We start from the raw sequence: 19,628 nt of genomic DNA on the forward strand, positions 1-19,628 counted from the left end.
TGACAAATCACTGAAGACAGATGACAGATGACAAATGACAGATGACAGATGACAGATGACAGACGACAGATGACAGATGACAGATGACAGATGACAGATGACAGATGACCGATTGCAGACGACAAATGACAGGTGACAGATGACAGATGACAGTTGACAGATGACAGATGACAGATGACAGATCACAGATGACAGATGACAGATGACAGATAACAGATGACAGATGACAAATGACAGAAGACAGGTGACAGATGACAGATGACAAATGACAGATGACAGATGACAGATGACAGATGACAGATGACAGATGACAGATGACAGATGACAGATGACAGATGACAGATGACAGATGACAGATGACAGATGACAGATTACAGATGACAGATGACAGATGACAGATGAGAGATGACAGATGACAGATGGCAAATGACAGATTACAAATGACAGATGAAAGATGACAGATGACACATGACAGATTACTGATGATAGATGATAGATGACATATGAAAGATGACAGATGACATATGACATATGACAGATGACCGATTGCAGACGACAAATGACAGGTGACAGATGACAGATGACAGATGACAGATGACAGATGACAGATCACAGATGACAGATGACAGATGACAGATAACAGATGACAGACGACAAATGACAGAAAACAGATGACAGATGACAAACGACAGATGACAGATGACAGATGATAAATGACAGAAAACAGATGACGGATGACAGATGACAGATGACAGATGACAGATGCCAGATGACAGATGACATATGACAGATGACAGATGCCAGATGACAGATGACATATGACAGATGACAGATCACAGATCACAGATGACAGATGACAGATGACAGATGACAGATGACAGATGACAGATAACAGATGACAGATGACAAATGACAGAAGACAGATGACAGATGACAGATGACAGATGACAAATGACAGATGACAGATGACAGATGACAGATGACAGATGACAGATGGCAGATGACAGATGACAGATGGCATATGACAGATGACAGATCACAGATGACAGATGACACATGACAGATTACAGATGACAGATGACAGATGACAGATGACAGATGACAGATAACAGATGACAGATGACAAATGACAAAAGACAGAAGACAGAAGACAGATGACGGATGACAGATGACAGATGACAGAAGACAGATGACAGATGGCAAATGACAAATTACAAATGACAGATGAAAGATGACAGATGACAGATGACACATGACAGATTACAGATGACAGATGATAGATGACATATGAAAGATGACAGATGACATATGACATATGACAGATGACCGATTGCAGACGACAAATGACAGGTGACAGATGACAGATGACAGATGACAGATGACAGATCACAGATGACAGATGACAGATAACAGATGACAGACGACAAATGACAGAAGACAGATGACAGATGACAGATGACAAATGACAGATGACAGATGACAGATGACAGATGACAGATGACAGATGACAGATGACAGATGACAGATGACAGATGACAGATGACAGATGGCGTATGACACATGACACATGACAGATTACAGATGACAGATGATAGATGACATATGAAAGATGACAGATGACATATGACATATGACGGATGACCGATTGCAGATGACAGATGACAGGTGACAGATAACAGATGACAGATGACAGATGACAAAAAACGGAAGACAAATGACAGATGACAAATGACAGATGACAGATGACAGATGACAGATGACAGATAACAGATGACAGATGACAAATGACACATGACAGATGACAGATGACAGATGCCAGATAACATATGACAGATGACAGATGATAGATGACACATGCCAGATGACATATGACAGATGACAGATGATAGATGACAGATGACAGATGACAAAAGACAGAAGACACATGACAGATTACAGATGACAGATGACAGATGACAGATGACAGATGACAGATGACAGATGACAGATGACAGATGACAGATGACGGATGACAGATGACAGATGACAGATGACAGATGACAGATGACAGATGCCAGATGATAGATGACATATGAAAGATGACAGATGACATATTACATATGACAGATGACCGAATGCAGACGACAAATGACAGGTGACAGATGACAGATGACAGATGACAGATGACAGATCACAGATGACAAATCACTGAAGACAGATGACAGATGACAAATGACAGATGACAGATGACAGATGACAGACGACAGATGACAGATGACAGATGACAGATGACAGATGACAGATGACAGATGACAGATGACAGATCACAGATGACAGATGACAGATGACAGATAACAGATGACAGATGACAAATGACAGAAGACAGGTGACAGATGACAGATGACAAATGACAGATGACAGATGACAGATGACAGATGACAGATGACAGATGACAGATGACAGATGACAGATGACAGATGACAGATGACAGATGACAGATGACAGATGACAGATGACAGATGACAGATGACAGATGACAGATGACAGATGAGAGATGACAGATGACAGATGGCAAATGACAGATTACAAATGACAGATGAAAGATGACAGATGACACATGACAGATTACTGATGATAGATGATAGATGACATATGAAAGATGACAGATGACATATGACATATGACAGATGACCGATTGCAGACGACAAATGACAGGTGACAGATGACAGATGACAGATGACAGATGACAGATGACAGATCACAGATGACAGATGACAGATGACAGATAACAGATGACAGACGACAAATGACAGAAGACAGATGACAGATGACAAACGACAGATGACAGATGACAGATGATAAATGACAGAAAACAGATGACGGATGACAGATGACAGATGACAGATGACAGATGCCAGATGACAGATGACATATGACAGATGACAGATGCCAGATGACAGATGACATATGACAGATGACAGATCACAGATCACAGATGACAGATGACAGATGACAGATGACAGATGACAGATGACAGATAACAGATGACAGATGACAAATGACAGAAGACAGATGACAGATGACAGATGACAAATGACAGATGACAGATGACAGATGACAGATGACAGATGACAGATGGCAGATGACAGATGACAGATGACAGATGGCATATGACAGATGACAGATCACAGATGACAGATGACACATGACAGATTACAGATGACAGATGACAGATGACAGATGACAGATGACAGATAACAGATGACAGATGACAAATGACAAAAGACAGAAGACAGATGACGGATGACAGATGACAGATGACAGAAGACAGATGACAGATGGCAAATGACAGATTACAAATGACAGATGAAAGATGACAGATGACAGATGACACATGACAGATTACAGATGACAGATGATAGATGACATATGAAAGATGACAGATGACATATGACATATGACAGATGACCGATTGCAGACGACAAATGACAGGTGACAGATGACAGATGACAGATGACAGATGACAGATGACAGATCACAGATGACAGATGACAGATAACAGATGACAGACGACAAATGACAGAAGACAGATGACAGATGACAGATGACAAATGACAGATGACAGATGACAGATGACAGATGACAGATGACAGATGACAGATGACAGATGACAGATGACAGATGGCGTATGACACATGACACATGACAGATTACAGATGACAGATGATAGATGACATATGAAAGATGACAGATGACATATGACATATGACGGATGACCGATTGCAGATGACAGATGACAGGTGACAGATAACAGATGACAGATGACAGATGACAAAAAACGGAAGACAAATGACAGATGACAAATGACAGATGACAGATGACAGATGACAGATGACAGATAACAGATGACAGATGACAAATGACACATGACAGATGACAGATGACAGATGCCAGATAACATATGACAGATGACAGATGATAGATGACACATGCCAGATGACATATGACAGATGACAGATGATAGATGACAGATGACAGATGACAAAAGACAGAAGACACATGACAGATTACAGATGACAGATGACAGATGACAGATGACAGATGACAGATGACAGATGACAGATGACAGATGACAGATGACAGATGACGGATGACAGATGACAGATGACAGATGACAGATGACAGATGACAGATGCCAGATGATAGATGACATATGAAAGATGACAGATGACATATTACATATGACAGATGACCGAATGCAGACGACAAATGACAGGTGACAGATGACAGATGACAGATGACAGATGACAGATCACAGATGACAGATGACAGATGACAGATAACAGATGACAAATGACAAATGACAGAAGACAGGTGACAGATGACAGATGACAAATGACAGATGACAGATGACAGATGACAGATGACAGATGACAGATGACAGATGACAGATGACAGATGACAGATGACAGATGACAGATGACAGATGACAGATGACAGGTGGCATATGACAGATGACACATGACAGATTACAGATGACAGATGACAGATGACAGATGACAGATAACAGATGACAGATGACAAAAGACAGAAGACAGATGACGGATGACAGATGACAGATGACAGATGACAGATGACAGATGACAGATGACAGATGACAGATGACAGATGACAGATGGCAAATGACAGATTACAAATGACAGATGAAAGATGACAGATGACACATGACAGATTACAGATGATAGATGATAGATGACATATGAAAGATGACAGATGACATATGACATATGACAGATGACCGATTGCAGACGACAAATGACAGGTGACAGATGACAGATGACAGATGACAGATGACAGATCACAGATGACAGATGACAGATGACAGATGACAGATAACAGATGACAGACGACAAATGACAGAAGACAGATGACAGATGACAAATGACAGATGACAGATGACAGATGACAGATGACAGATGACAGATGACAGATGACAGATGACAGATGGCATATGACAGATGACACATGACAGATTACAGATGACAGATGATAGATGACATATGAAAGATGACATATGACATATGACATATGACGGATGACCGATTGCAGATGACAGATGACAGCTGACCGATAACAGATGACAGATGACAGATGACAAAAAACGGAAGACAAATGACAGATGACAAATGACAGAAGACAGATGACAGATGACAGATGACAGATGATAAATGACAGAAAACAGATGACGGATGACAGATGACAGATGACAGATGACAGATGCCAGATGACAGATGACATATGACAGATGACAGATGCCAGATCACCGATGACATATGACAGATCATAGATGACAGATGATAGATGACAGATGACAGATGGCAAATGACAGATGACAAATGACAGATGACGGATGAGAGATGACAGATGACAGATGACAGATGACAGATAACAGATGACAGATGACAAATGACAGAAGACAGATGACAGATGAAAGATGACAGATGACAGATGACAAATAACAGATGACAGATGACAGATGATAAAAGACAGAAGACAGATGACGGATGATAGATGACAGATGACAGATGACAGATGACAGATGCCAGATGACAGATGGCATATGACAGATGACAGATGATAGATGACAGATGACAGATGACAGATGGCAAATGACAGATGACAAATGACAGATGAAAGATGACAGATGACAAATGACACATGACAGATTACAGATGACAGATGATAGATAACATATGAAAGATGACAGATGACATATGACAGATGACAGATGACATATGACAGATCACAGATGACAGATGAGAGATGACATATGAAAGATGACAGATGACATAAGACAGATGACCGATTGCAGATGACAGATGACAGATGACAGATGACAGATGACAGATGACAGATGACAGATTACAGATCACAGATGACAGATGCCAGATGACAGATAACAGATGACAGATGAAAAATCACTGAAGACAGATGACAGATGACAGATGACAGATGACAGATGACAGATGACAGATGACAGATGACAAATGACAGATGACAAATGACAGATGACAGATGATAGATGACAGGTGACAGATGACAGATGACATTTGACAGATGACAGATGACAGATGATAGATGACAGGTGACAGATGACAGATGACAGATGACGGATGACAGATGCCAGATGACAGATGACAGATGACAGATGGCAAATGACAGATTACAAATGACAGTTGAAAGATGACAGATGACACATGACAGATGACAGATGACAGCTGACAGATGACAGATGACAGATGACAGATGACAGATTACAGATCACAGATGACAGATGCCAGATGACAGATAACAGATGACAGATGACAAATCACTGAAGACAGATGACAGATGACAAATGACAGATGACAGATGACAGATGACAGACGACAGATGACAGATGACAGATGACAGATGACAGATGACAGATGACAGATGACAGATGACAGATGACCGATTGCAGACGACAAATGACAGGTGACAGATGACAGATGACAGATGACAGATGACAGATCACAGATGACAGATGACAGATGACAGATGACAGATAACAGATGACAGATGACAAATGACAGAAGACAGGTGACAGATGACAGATGACAAATGACAGATGACAGATGACAGATGACAGATGACAGATGACAGATGACAGATGACAGATGACAGATGACAGATGACAGATGACAGATGACAGATGACAGATGACAGATGACAGATGACAGATGACAGATGACAGATGACAGATGACAGATGACAAGTGGCATATGACAGATGACACATGACAGATTACAGATGACAGATGACAGATGACAGATGACAGATAACAGATGACAGATGACAGATGACAAAAGACAGAAGACAGATGACGGATGACAGATGACAGATGACAGATGACAGATGACAGATGACAGATGACAGATGACAGATGACAGATTACAGATGACAGATGATAGATGACATATGAAAGATGACATATGACATATGACATATGACATATGACGGATGACCGATTGCAGATGACAGATGACAGGTGACCGATAACAGATGACAGATGACAGATGACAAAAAACGGAAGACAAATGACAGATGACAAATGACAGAAGACAGATGACAGATGACAGATGACAGATGATAAATGACAGAAAACAGATGACGGATGACAGATGACAGATGACAGATGACAGATGCCAGATGACAGATGACATATGACAGATGACAGATGCCAGATGACAGATGACATATGACAGATGACAGATGACAGATGATAGATGACAGATGACAGATGGCAAATGACAGATGACAAATGACAGATGACAGATGAGAGATGACAGATGACAGATGACAGATGACAAATAACAGATGACAGATGACAAATGACAGAAGACAGATGACAGATGAAAGATGACAGATGACAGATGACAAATAACAGATGACAGATGACAGATGATAAAAGACAGAAGACAGATGACGGATGATAGATGACAGATGACAGATGACAGATGACAGATGACAGATGCCAGATGACAGATGACAGATGACACATGACAGATTACAGATGACAGATGATAGATAACATATGAAAGATGACAGATGACATATGACAGATGACATATGACAGATCACAGATGACAGATGATAGATGACATATGAAAGATGACAGATGACATATGACAGATGACCGATTGCAGATGACAGATGACAGCTGACAGATGACAGATGACAGATGACAGATGACAGATGACAGATTACAGATCACAGATGACAGATGCCACATGACAGATAACAGATGACAGATGACAAATCACTGAAGACAGATGACAGATGACAAATGACAGATGACAGATGACAGATGACAGATGACAGATGACAGAAGACAAATGACAGATGACAGATGATAGATGACAGGTGACAGATGACAGATGACATTTGACAGATGACAGATGACAGATGATAGATGACAGGTGACAGATGACAGATGACAGATGACACATGACAGATTACAGATGACAGATGACAGATGACAGATGACAGATGACAGATGACAGATGACAGATGACAGATGACAAAAGACAGAAGACAGATGACGGATGACAGATGACAGATGACAGATGACAGATGACAGATGACAGATGACAGATGACAGATGACAGATGGCAAATGACAGATTACAAATGACAGTTGAAAGATGACAGATGACACATGACAGATTACAGATGACAGATGATAGATGACATATGAAAGATGACAGATGACATATGACATATGACAGATGACCGATTGCAGACGACAAATGACAGGTGACAGATGACAGATGACAGATGACAGATGACAGATCACAGATGACACATGACAGATGACAGATAACAGATGACAGACGACAAATGACAGAAGACAGATGACAGATGACAGATGACAAATGACAGATGACAGATGACAGATGACAGATGACAGATGACAGATGACAGATGACAGATGACAGATGACAGATGACAGATGGCATATGACAGATGACACATGACAGATTACAGATGACAGATGATAGATGACATATGAAATATGACATATGACATATGACATATGACGGATGACCGATTGCAGATGACAGATGACAGGTGACAGATAACAGATGACAGATGACAGATGACAAAAAACGGAAGACAAATGACAGATGACAAATGACAGATGACAGATGACAGATGACAGATAACAGATGACAGATGACAAAAGACAGAAGACAGATGACAGATAACAGATAACAGATGACAGATGACAGATGACAGATGACAAAAAACGGAAGACAAATGACAGATGACAAATGACAGATGACAGATGACAGATAACAGATGACAGATGACAAATGACAGATGACAGATGACAGATGACAGATGACAGATGCCAGATGACATATGACAGATGACAGATGATAGATGACAGATGACAAATGACAAAAGACAGAAGACAGATGACAAATAACAGATGACAGATGACAAAAGACAGAAGACACATGACAGATTACAGATGACAGATGACAGATGACAGATGACAGATGACAGATGACAGATGACAGATGACGGATGACAGATGACAGATGACAGATGACAGATGACAGATGCCAGATGATAGATGACATATGAAAGATGACAGATGACATATGACATATGACAGATGACCGATTGCAGACGACAGATGACAGGCGACAGATGACAGATGACAGATCACAGATCACAGATGACAGATAACAGATGACAGATGACAAATGACAGAAGACAGATGACAGATGACAAATGACAGATGACAGATGACAGATGACAGATGACAGATGACAGATGACAGATTACAGATGACAGATGACAGATGACAGATGACAGATGACAGATGACAGGTGGCATATGACAGATGACACATGACAGATTACAGATGACAGATGACAGATGACAGATGACAGATGACAGATAACAGATGACAGATGACAGATGACAAAAGACAGAAGACAGATGACGGATGACAGATGACAGATGACAGAAGACAGATGACAGATGGCAAATGACAGATTACAAATGACAGATGAAAGATGACAGATGACAGGTGACACATGACAGATTACAGATGACAGATGATAGATGACATATGAAAGATGACAGATGACATATGACATATGACAGATGACCGATTGCAGACGACAAATGACAGGTGACAGATGACAGATGACAGATGACAGATGACAGATCACAGATGACAGATGACAGATAACAGATGACAGACGACAAATGACAGAAGACAGATGACAGATGACAGATGACAAATGACAGATGACAGATGACAGATGACAGATGACAGATGACAGATGACAGATGACAGATGACAGATGACAGATGACAGATGACAGATGGCATATGACACATGACACATGACAGATTACAGATGACAGATGATAGATGACATATGAAAGATGACAGATGACATATGACATATGGCGGATGACCGATTGCAGATGACAGATGATAGGTGACAGATAACAGATGACAGATGACAGATGACAAAAAACGGAAGACAAATGACAGATGACAAATGACAGATGACAGATGACAGATGACAGATAACAGATGACGGATGACAAATGACAGATGACAGATGACAGATGACAGATGCCAGATAACATATGACAGATGACAGATGATAGATGACACATGCCAGATGACATATGACAGATGACAGATGATAGATGACAGATGACAGATGACAAAAGACAGAAGACACATGACAGATTACAGATGACAGATGACAGATGACAGATGACAGATGACAGATGACAGATGACGGATGACAGATGACAGATGACAGATGACAGATGACAGATGCCAGATGATAGATGACATATGAAAGATGACAGATGACATATGACATATGACAGATGACCGATTGCAGACGACAAATGACAGGTGACAGATGACAGATGACAGATGACAGATGACAGATGACAGATCACAGATGACAGATGACAGATGACAGATAACAGATGACAGATGACAGATGACAGAAGACAGGTGACAGATGACAGATGACAAATGACAGATGACAGATGACAGATGACAGATGACAGATGACAGATGACAGATGACAGATGACAGATGACAGATGACAGATGACAGATGACAGATGACAGATGACAGATGACAGATGACAGATGACAGATGACAGATGACAGATGACAGATGACAGGTGGCATATGACAGATGACACATGACAGATTACAGATGACAGATGACAGATGACAGATGACAGATAACAGATGACAGATGACAGATGACAAAAGACAGAAGACAGATGACGGATGACAGATGACAGATGACAGATGACAGATGACAGATGACAGATGACAGATGGCAAATGACAGATTACAAATGACAGATGAAAGATGACAGATGACACATAACAGATTACAGATGATAGATGATAGATGACATATGAAAGATGACAGATGACATATGACATATGACAGATGACCGATTGCAGACGACAAATGACAGGTGACAGATGACAGATGACAGATGACAGATGACAGATGACAGATCACAGATGACAGATGACAGATGACAGATAACAGATGACAGACGACAAATGACAGAAGACAGATGACAGATGACAAATGACAGATGACAGATGACAGATGACAGATGACAGATGACAGATGACAGATGACAGATGACAGATGACAGATGACAGATGGCATATGACAGATGACACATGACAGATTACAGATGACAGATGATAGATGACATATGAAAGATGACATATGACATATGACATATGACGGATGACCGATTGCAGATGACAGATGACAGGTGACAGATAACAGATGACAGATGACAGATGACAAAAAACGGAAGACAAATGACAGATGACAAATGACAGAAGACAGATGACAGATGACAGATGACAGATGATAAATGACAGAAAACAGATGACGGATGACAGATGACAGATGACAGATGACAGATGCCAGATGACAGATGACATATGACAGATGACAGATGCCAGATGACAGATGACATATGACAGATGACAGATGACAGATGATAGATGACAGATGACAGATGGCAAATGACAGATGACAAATGACAGATGACAGATGAGAGATGACAGATGACAGATGACAGATGACAGATAACAGATGACAGATGACAAATGACAGAAGACAGATGACAGATGAAAGATGACAGATGACAGATGACATATAACAGATGACAGATGACAGATGATAAAAGACAGAAGACAGATGACGGATGATAGATGACAGATGACAGATGACAGATGACAGATGCCAGATGACAGATGACATATGACAGATGACAGATGATAGATGACAGATGACAGATGGCAAATGACAGATGACAAATGACAGATGAAAGATGACAGATGACAGATGACACATGACAGATTACAGATGACAGATGATAGATAACATATGAAAGATGACAGATGACATATGACAGATGACAGATGACATATGACAGATCACAGATGACAGATGATAGATGACATATGAAAGATGACAGATGACATATGACAGATGACCGATTGCAGATGACAGATGACAGCTGACAGATGACAGGTGACAGATGACAGATTACAGATCACAGATGACAGATGCCAGATGACAGATAACAGATGACAGATGACAAATCACTGAAGACAGATGACAGATGACAAATGACAGATGACAGATGACAGATGACAGATGACAGATGACAGATGACAAATGACAGATGACAGATGATAGATGACAGGTGACAGATGACAGATGACATTTGACAGATGACAGATGACAGATGATAGATGACAGATGACAGATGACAGATGACAGATGACAGATGACAGATAACAGATGACAGATGACAGATGACAGATGACAGATGACAGATAACAGATGACAGATGACAGATGACAAAAGACAGATGACAGATGACAGATGACAGATGACGGATGACAGATGCCAGATGACAGATGACATATGACAGATGACAGATGACAGATGATATATGACAGATGGCCAATTGGAGATGACAGATGGCAGATGACAGATGACAGATGACAGATGACAGATGACAGATGACAGATGACAGATGACAGATGACAGATGACAGATGACAGATGACAGATGACAGATGACAGATGACAGATGACAGATGACAGATGACAGATAACAGATGACAGATGACAGATGACAAAAGACAGAAGACAGATGACAGATGACAGATGACAGATGACATATGACAGATGACAGATGACAGATGACAGATGATATATGACAGATGGCCAATTGGAGATGACAGATAACAGATGACAGATGACACATGACAGATTACAGATGACAGATGACAGATGACAGATGACAGATGACAGATGACAGATGACAGATTACAGATGACAGATGACAGATGACAGATGACGGATGACAGATGACAGATGACAGACGACAGATGACAGATGACAGATGACAGATGACAGATGACAGACCACAGATGACAGATGACAGATGACAGATGACAGATGACAGATGACAGATGACAGATGACAGATGACAGATGACAGATGACAGATGGCATATGACAGATGACACATGACAGATTACAGATGACAGATGATAGATGACATATGAAAGATGACATATGACATATGACATATGACGGATGACCGATTGCAGATGACAGATGACAGGTGACAGATAACAGATGACAGATGACAGATGACAAAAAACGGAAGACAAATGACAGATGACAAATGACAGAAGACAGATGACAGATGACAGATGACAGATGATAAATGACAGAAAACAGATGACGGATGACAGATGACAGATGACAGATGACAGATGCCAGATGACAGATGACATATGACAGATGACAGATGCCAGATGACAGATGACATATGACAGATGACAGATGACAGATGATAGATGACAGATGACAGATGGCAAATGACAGATGACAAATGACAGATGACAGATGAGAGATGACAGATGACAGATGACAGATGACAGATAACAGATGACAGATGACAAATGACAGAAGACAGATGACAGATGAAAGATGACAGATGACAGATGACATATAACAGATGACAGATGACAGATGATAAAAGACAGAAGACAGATGACGGATGATAGATGACAGATGACAGATGACAGATGACAGATGCCAGATGACAGATGACATATGACAGATGACAGATGATAGATGACAGATGACAGATGGCAAATGACAGATGACAAATGACAGATGAAAGATGACAGATGACAGATGACACATGACAGATTACAGATGACAGATGATAGATAACATATGAAAGATGACAGATGACATATGACAGATGACAGATGACATATGACAGATCACAGATGACAGATGATAGATGACATATGAAAGATGACAGATGACATATGACAGATGACCGATTGCAGATGACAGATGACAGCTGACAGATGACAGGTGACAGATGACAGATTACAGATCACAGATGACAGATGCCAGATGACAGATAACAGATGACAGATGACAAATCACTGAAGACAGATGACAGATGACAAATGACAGATGACAGATGACAGATGACAGATGACAGATGACAGATGACAAATGACAGATGACAGATGATAGATGACAGGTGACAGATGACAGATGACATTTGACAGATGACAGATGACAGATGATAGATGACAGATGACAGATGACAGATGACAGATGACAGATGACAGATAACAGATGACAGATGACAGATGACAGATGACAGATGACAGATAACAGATGACAGATGACAGATGACAAAAGACAGATGACAGATGACAGATGACAGATGACGGATGACAGATGCCAGATGACAGATGACATATGACAGATGACAGATGACAGATGATATATGACAGATGGCCAATTGGAGATGACAGATGGCAGATGACAGATGACAGATGACAGATGACAGATGACAGATGACAGATGACAGATGACAGATGACAGATGACAGATGACAGATGACAGATGACAGATGACAGATGACAGATGACAGATGACAGATGACAGATGACAGATAACAGATGACAGATGACAGATGACAAAAGACAGAAGACAGATGACAGATGACAGATGACAGATGACATATGACAGATGACAGATGACAGATGACAGATGATATATGACAGATGGCCAATTGGAGATGACAGATAACAGATGACAGATGACACATGACAGATTACAGATGACAGATGACAGATGACAGATGACAGATGACAGATGACAGATGACAGATTACAGATGACAGATGACAGATGACAGATGACGGATGACAGATGACAGATGACAGACGACAGATGACAGATGACAGATGACAGATGACAGATGACAGACCACAGATGACAGATGACAGATGACAGATGACAGATGACAGATGACGGATGACAGATGACAGATGGCAAATGACAGATGACAGATGACAGATGAAAGATGACAGATGACAGATGACACATGACAGATTACAGATGACAGATGATAGATAACATATGAAAGATGACAGATGACATATGACAGATGACAGATGACACATGACAGATCACAGATGACAGATGATAGATGACATATGAAAGATGACAGATAACATATGACATATGACAGATGACCGATTGCAGATGACAGGTGACAGATGACAGATGACAGATGACAGATGACAGATGACAGATCACAGATCACAGATGACAGATGAGAGATAACAGATGACAGATGACAAATCACAGATGACAGATGACAGATGACAGACCACAGATGACAGATGACAGATGACAGATGACGGATGACAGATGACAGATGACAGATGACAGATGACAGATGACAGATGATAGATGACAGATGACAGATGACAGATGGCAAATGACAGATGACAAATGACAGATGACAGATGACAGATAACAGATGACAGATGACAGATGACAGATGACAGATGACAGATGGCAGATGGCAGATGACAGATGACAGATGACAGATGACAGATGACAAATGACAGAAGACAGATGACATATGACAGATGACAGATGCCTGATGGCAAATGACACATGACAGATTACAGATGACAGATGTTAGATAACATATGAAAGATGACAGATGACATATGACAGAAGACATATGACAGATGACAGATGACAGATGACATATGTCAGATGACAGATGGCCAATGGCAGACGACAGATGACAGATGACAGATCAGTGGCTTCAAGCACAAACGACTTAAGTCTGTTTTAGTGATTTCGAGATAAATGCATTTTAAACTTTAAATTAAATTTTGAAAAAAGTTATGAAGTTTTTTGAACCAATTTTTTTTTTAATTGAAAGATAATTAGAAAAGGAAGCGATTAACTCATAATCTGAAGTAAAACAACTAATAGTATTCTCATAATTATGAAAAAAGTAAGATAGGCGGTTATACAAAATTTATAAAAAGCACTTTGCAAAGCATAACTCGACTTAGGCGATTTGTGAAAAATTACTTTTGTATTTTCGTCAAACTTAAGTCGACTTAAGCTGTTGTTGCAAAACTGAAAATATGGTTTTAGGTGACTTAAGTTATACTAAAAAGGGAAGAAATATATGTATTATTTTTACGTTATTTGATTTTTCACTTTTTTTTCAAATCATTGTCATAAAAAACATAAATTGAGGTAAGAAATGAATAAACTTCAAGTAAAAATTATTTCTAAAAGTTTAAAAATAATTTTTTCATTAAATTTAAGAAAGGTGACAGTATCTTTTATTCTCTCTCGGATTCTCCAACTAAATATGGATGAGTATCTGTTAAATCTCCAGTCTTAATCGTTTTGTAAAATTTGTAAACCAAAAAATTGCATCAAGTACTCTAAATTTTTCTTTTTTGGAAAAAGATTTTCTCTTCTTCTTCAATTCGGAGTATATCTTGAAAATCTAACTAGTTAACACCTCGTCTTAAAATATAAAAAATCTTTGTATAAACTGTTCTTGTAAAATATTTTTGGAAGTCAATTTTTTGAAATCTGTGGTGCGACTCTTTCCACTTAAGAAAATTTCAAAAGGTAATTCAATTACAAAAAGGCTTCATTGTGCAACGGATCTGACAAAGTTGTTACATTATTGTAAAAATGAGCACATAAAGTAATATCTAAAATGAGTTTATGAGTTTTGTGTTTGTTATTTTATTTATGTACTATAGTCCATATGACCTTCTTACTTGTTCATAATGATACTAAATGCGAATTAATTAAAATTTTTAAATCAAAAACAAAATGAAATCGAGTGTGAGTCATTACAACTACTGTAATTAAAAGTCGAATTTGATAGTGAATTCGAACTCGTATAGAAAATAATAATTCGATACTTGTGACAATTAAATCTTGGAGACGTATTATTAATTACATATTGAAAATGGTTTGTTCGCCAGTTTTTCTGTAAGTTCTGCCGTAAAAAGTATATAGATCTCCGTAAAACGTTGTGGCAAAGTAAATTGGTTCGGAATTTGCTCTCCTATCATAGAGTATATAAGTATTTGATTATCAAATAAACAAAGAATATTGTAAGTTTGCTCGACATTTTTATTTTAGCTGTCAGCATTTATTTTTCAATTAAGACTCCATACAAATGGACCACGAGTCAGTTTCGAGCGTTCATGTACTTGAGTGCATTTAGGAAGCCCGGTCGCGAAAAATTAAGCGAATTTTTCTAACCGTTCGGCAAATTGTAAAAGGATTTTTCTTAAAACAATAAAAGTAAAAAGCCTTTCATATTTTTTCATCTCTACAGATATGTTCACATGCCCAATAGGACCCGAAAACTTGCTTTTGAATGTTGTCAATTTTAAAATCAGGATCATTAATACAGTCACCACGACCAAAGTCAATTGCGGTTTTCAAAACTGTATTAACTTCAGTTTTCAAAGTAAGATCTGTTATGTAAATACTTGTTTATTTACTATAGGACCAGTTTCGCTAATTTCTATGCTTTAAAACACTTTGAATCCGTTATGTTAGTTTCAAATATATTGCAATACCTCTAACATCCGCCACAATCATCTCAGCTCTCCTAGCAAGTTCCAAAACTTTTAACGTACATTTATTAAGCGTGAATAAAGTTTATATTGGATAATTTTTGCATTATTTAACAATTTCCAACATCAGCACATTTAAAAACAATAATAAATAACTGTCTTTGTAAAAAATACTTCCTTCGAAATAACAAAAATATCATAAATATTTGAAAATCGAAGAAATTTAATCTTACGGAAATGAGTAATAAAAGGTATAACAAAATATTGTTATTCCCAAACGTACCAATTTTATTTATTGAAAACCCTTGCATATTATAATAATTTGAATTTTCTAACAAAATGTGTTTTACTAGTTTATAATAAAAATATTGCTTTGTAGCACAATAATTAGAATAAAAACTCTTGTTAAACACAAAAATTTGATCTTCCTAATAACATGTGTTTTACAACACTTTGTTTAATAATACAATTATGTTAGACCACAAAGGCAAAACAATCTACCATCAGGTAGCTAGCCACGTGTCATTTTAACATGGGAACTCCGTCAATTGAAAAAAACATTTGTCGCAGGTAAACCACGAAATGACCTACAAGATTATTTGTTAAATAAAAAAATTCAAATCTTAAACATGGAATATTTGGGTAATTAGAGCATTAAAAATGCAGGTAACTTGTGTACATGTTTTATATTTTGGGTTAAAAAATACAACTATCTTACTTGTCCCTGAATGTAAGATTTAATTTTAACTATAGTAAACAAGTTTTAAACAATGGACATAAAGTACCTACACTATATATCACATAAAATAATATGTTAAGCGTTATAAAATATTTTATAAAATATTTTATAAAAAACTAAAAAATATTCTATACTAATCATGTATTATTTCTTACACTAAACGCTTAACTTTGGTTTTTGATTCTTATTTGCACGCGTTATAAAAACCTAACTCAACATAAGAAGCCTTTTGGAATATAATTGCATTTGCAATAATCGCCTAACTCGAGATGAGTTTAAACAACCAACAATTATTATTTTACACAAATCGCTTATCTCGAGTTAATATTTAAAAACACTCAAAATTAATTTTGCAACAAAAGCTTAACTCGAGATAAGCGGTTATAAAAATTCATACATGAAAAAAAAAATGTCACTAATTTTGATTTGCAACAATAGCCTATCTCGAAATAAGTGGTTTGTGAAAAACATAAAAAAGATGTTTTCTGCTCTTAACTCGATTTAGGCGATTAGTGCAAGTGCACATAGCCACCATTTCGAGTTAGGTCATGTGTGAATTCGACAATAACTCCGGCTACAACAGTCGTAGAATCACCAAATTTTGTGAGCATATGAAACTCAAAACGGAGAATTCGCTGGTAAACATATCTCATTTTTGTCTTAACTCGAGTTAGGCGGTTTGTGTTTGAGGCCACTGAGATGACACATGACAGATTACAGATGAGAAATGACAGATTACAGATGACAGATTACAGATGACGGATGACAGATGACAGATGACAGAAGACAGATGACAGATGACAGATGACAGATGACAGACCACAGATGACAGATGACAGATGACAGAAGACAGATGACAGATGAAAGATGACAGATGACAAATAACAGATGACAGATGACAGACGATAAAAGACAGAAGACAGATGACGGATGACATATGAAAGATGACAGATGACATATGACATATGACGGATGACCGATTGCAGATGACAGATGGCAGGTGACAGATAACAGATGACAGATGACAGATGACAAAAAACGGAAGACAAATGACAGATGACAAATGACAGATGACAGATGACAGATGACAGATAACAGATGACAGATGACAAATGACAGATGACAGATGACAGATGACAGATGACAGATGCTAGATGACATATGACAGATGATAGATGACAGATGACAAATGACGAAAGACAGAAGACAGATGACAGATAACAGATGACAGATGACAAAAGACAGAAGACACATGACAGATTACAGATGACAGATGACAGATGACAGATGACAGATGACAGATGACGGATGACAG

Source organism: Condylostylus longicornis, unplaced genomic scaffold (assembly GCF_029603195.1).
Source record: "Condylostylus longicornis isolate FDR11 unplaced genomic scaffold, ASM2960319v2 ptg000220l, whole genome shotgun sequence".
NCBI lineage: Eukaryota > Metazoa > Arthropoda > Insecta > Diptera > Dolichopodidae > Condylostylus > Condylostylus longicornis.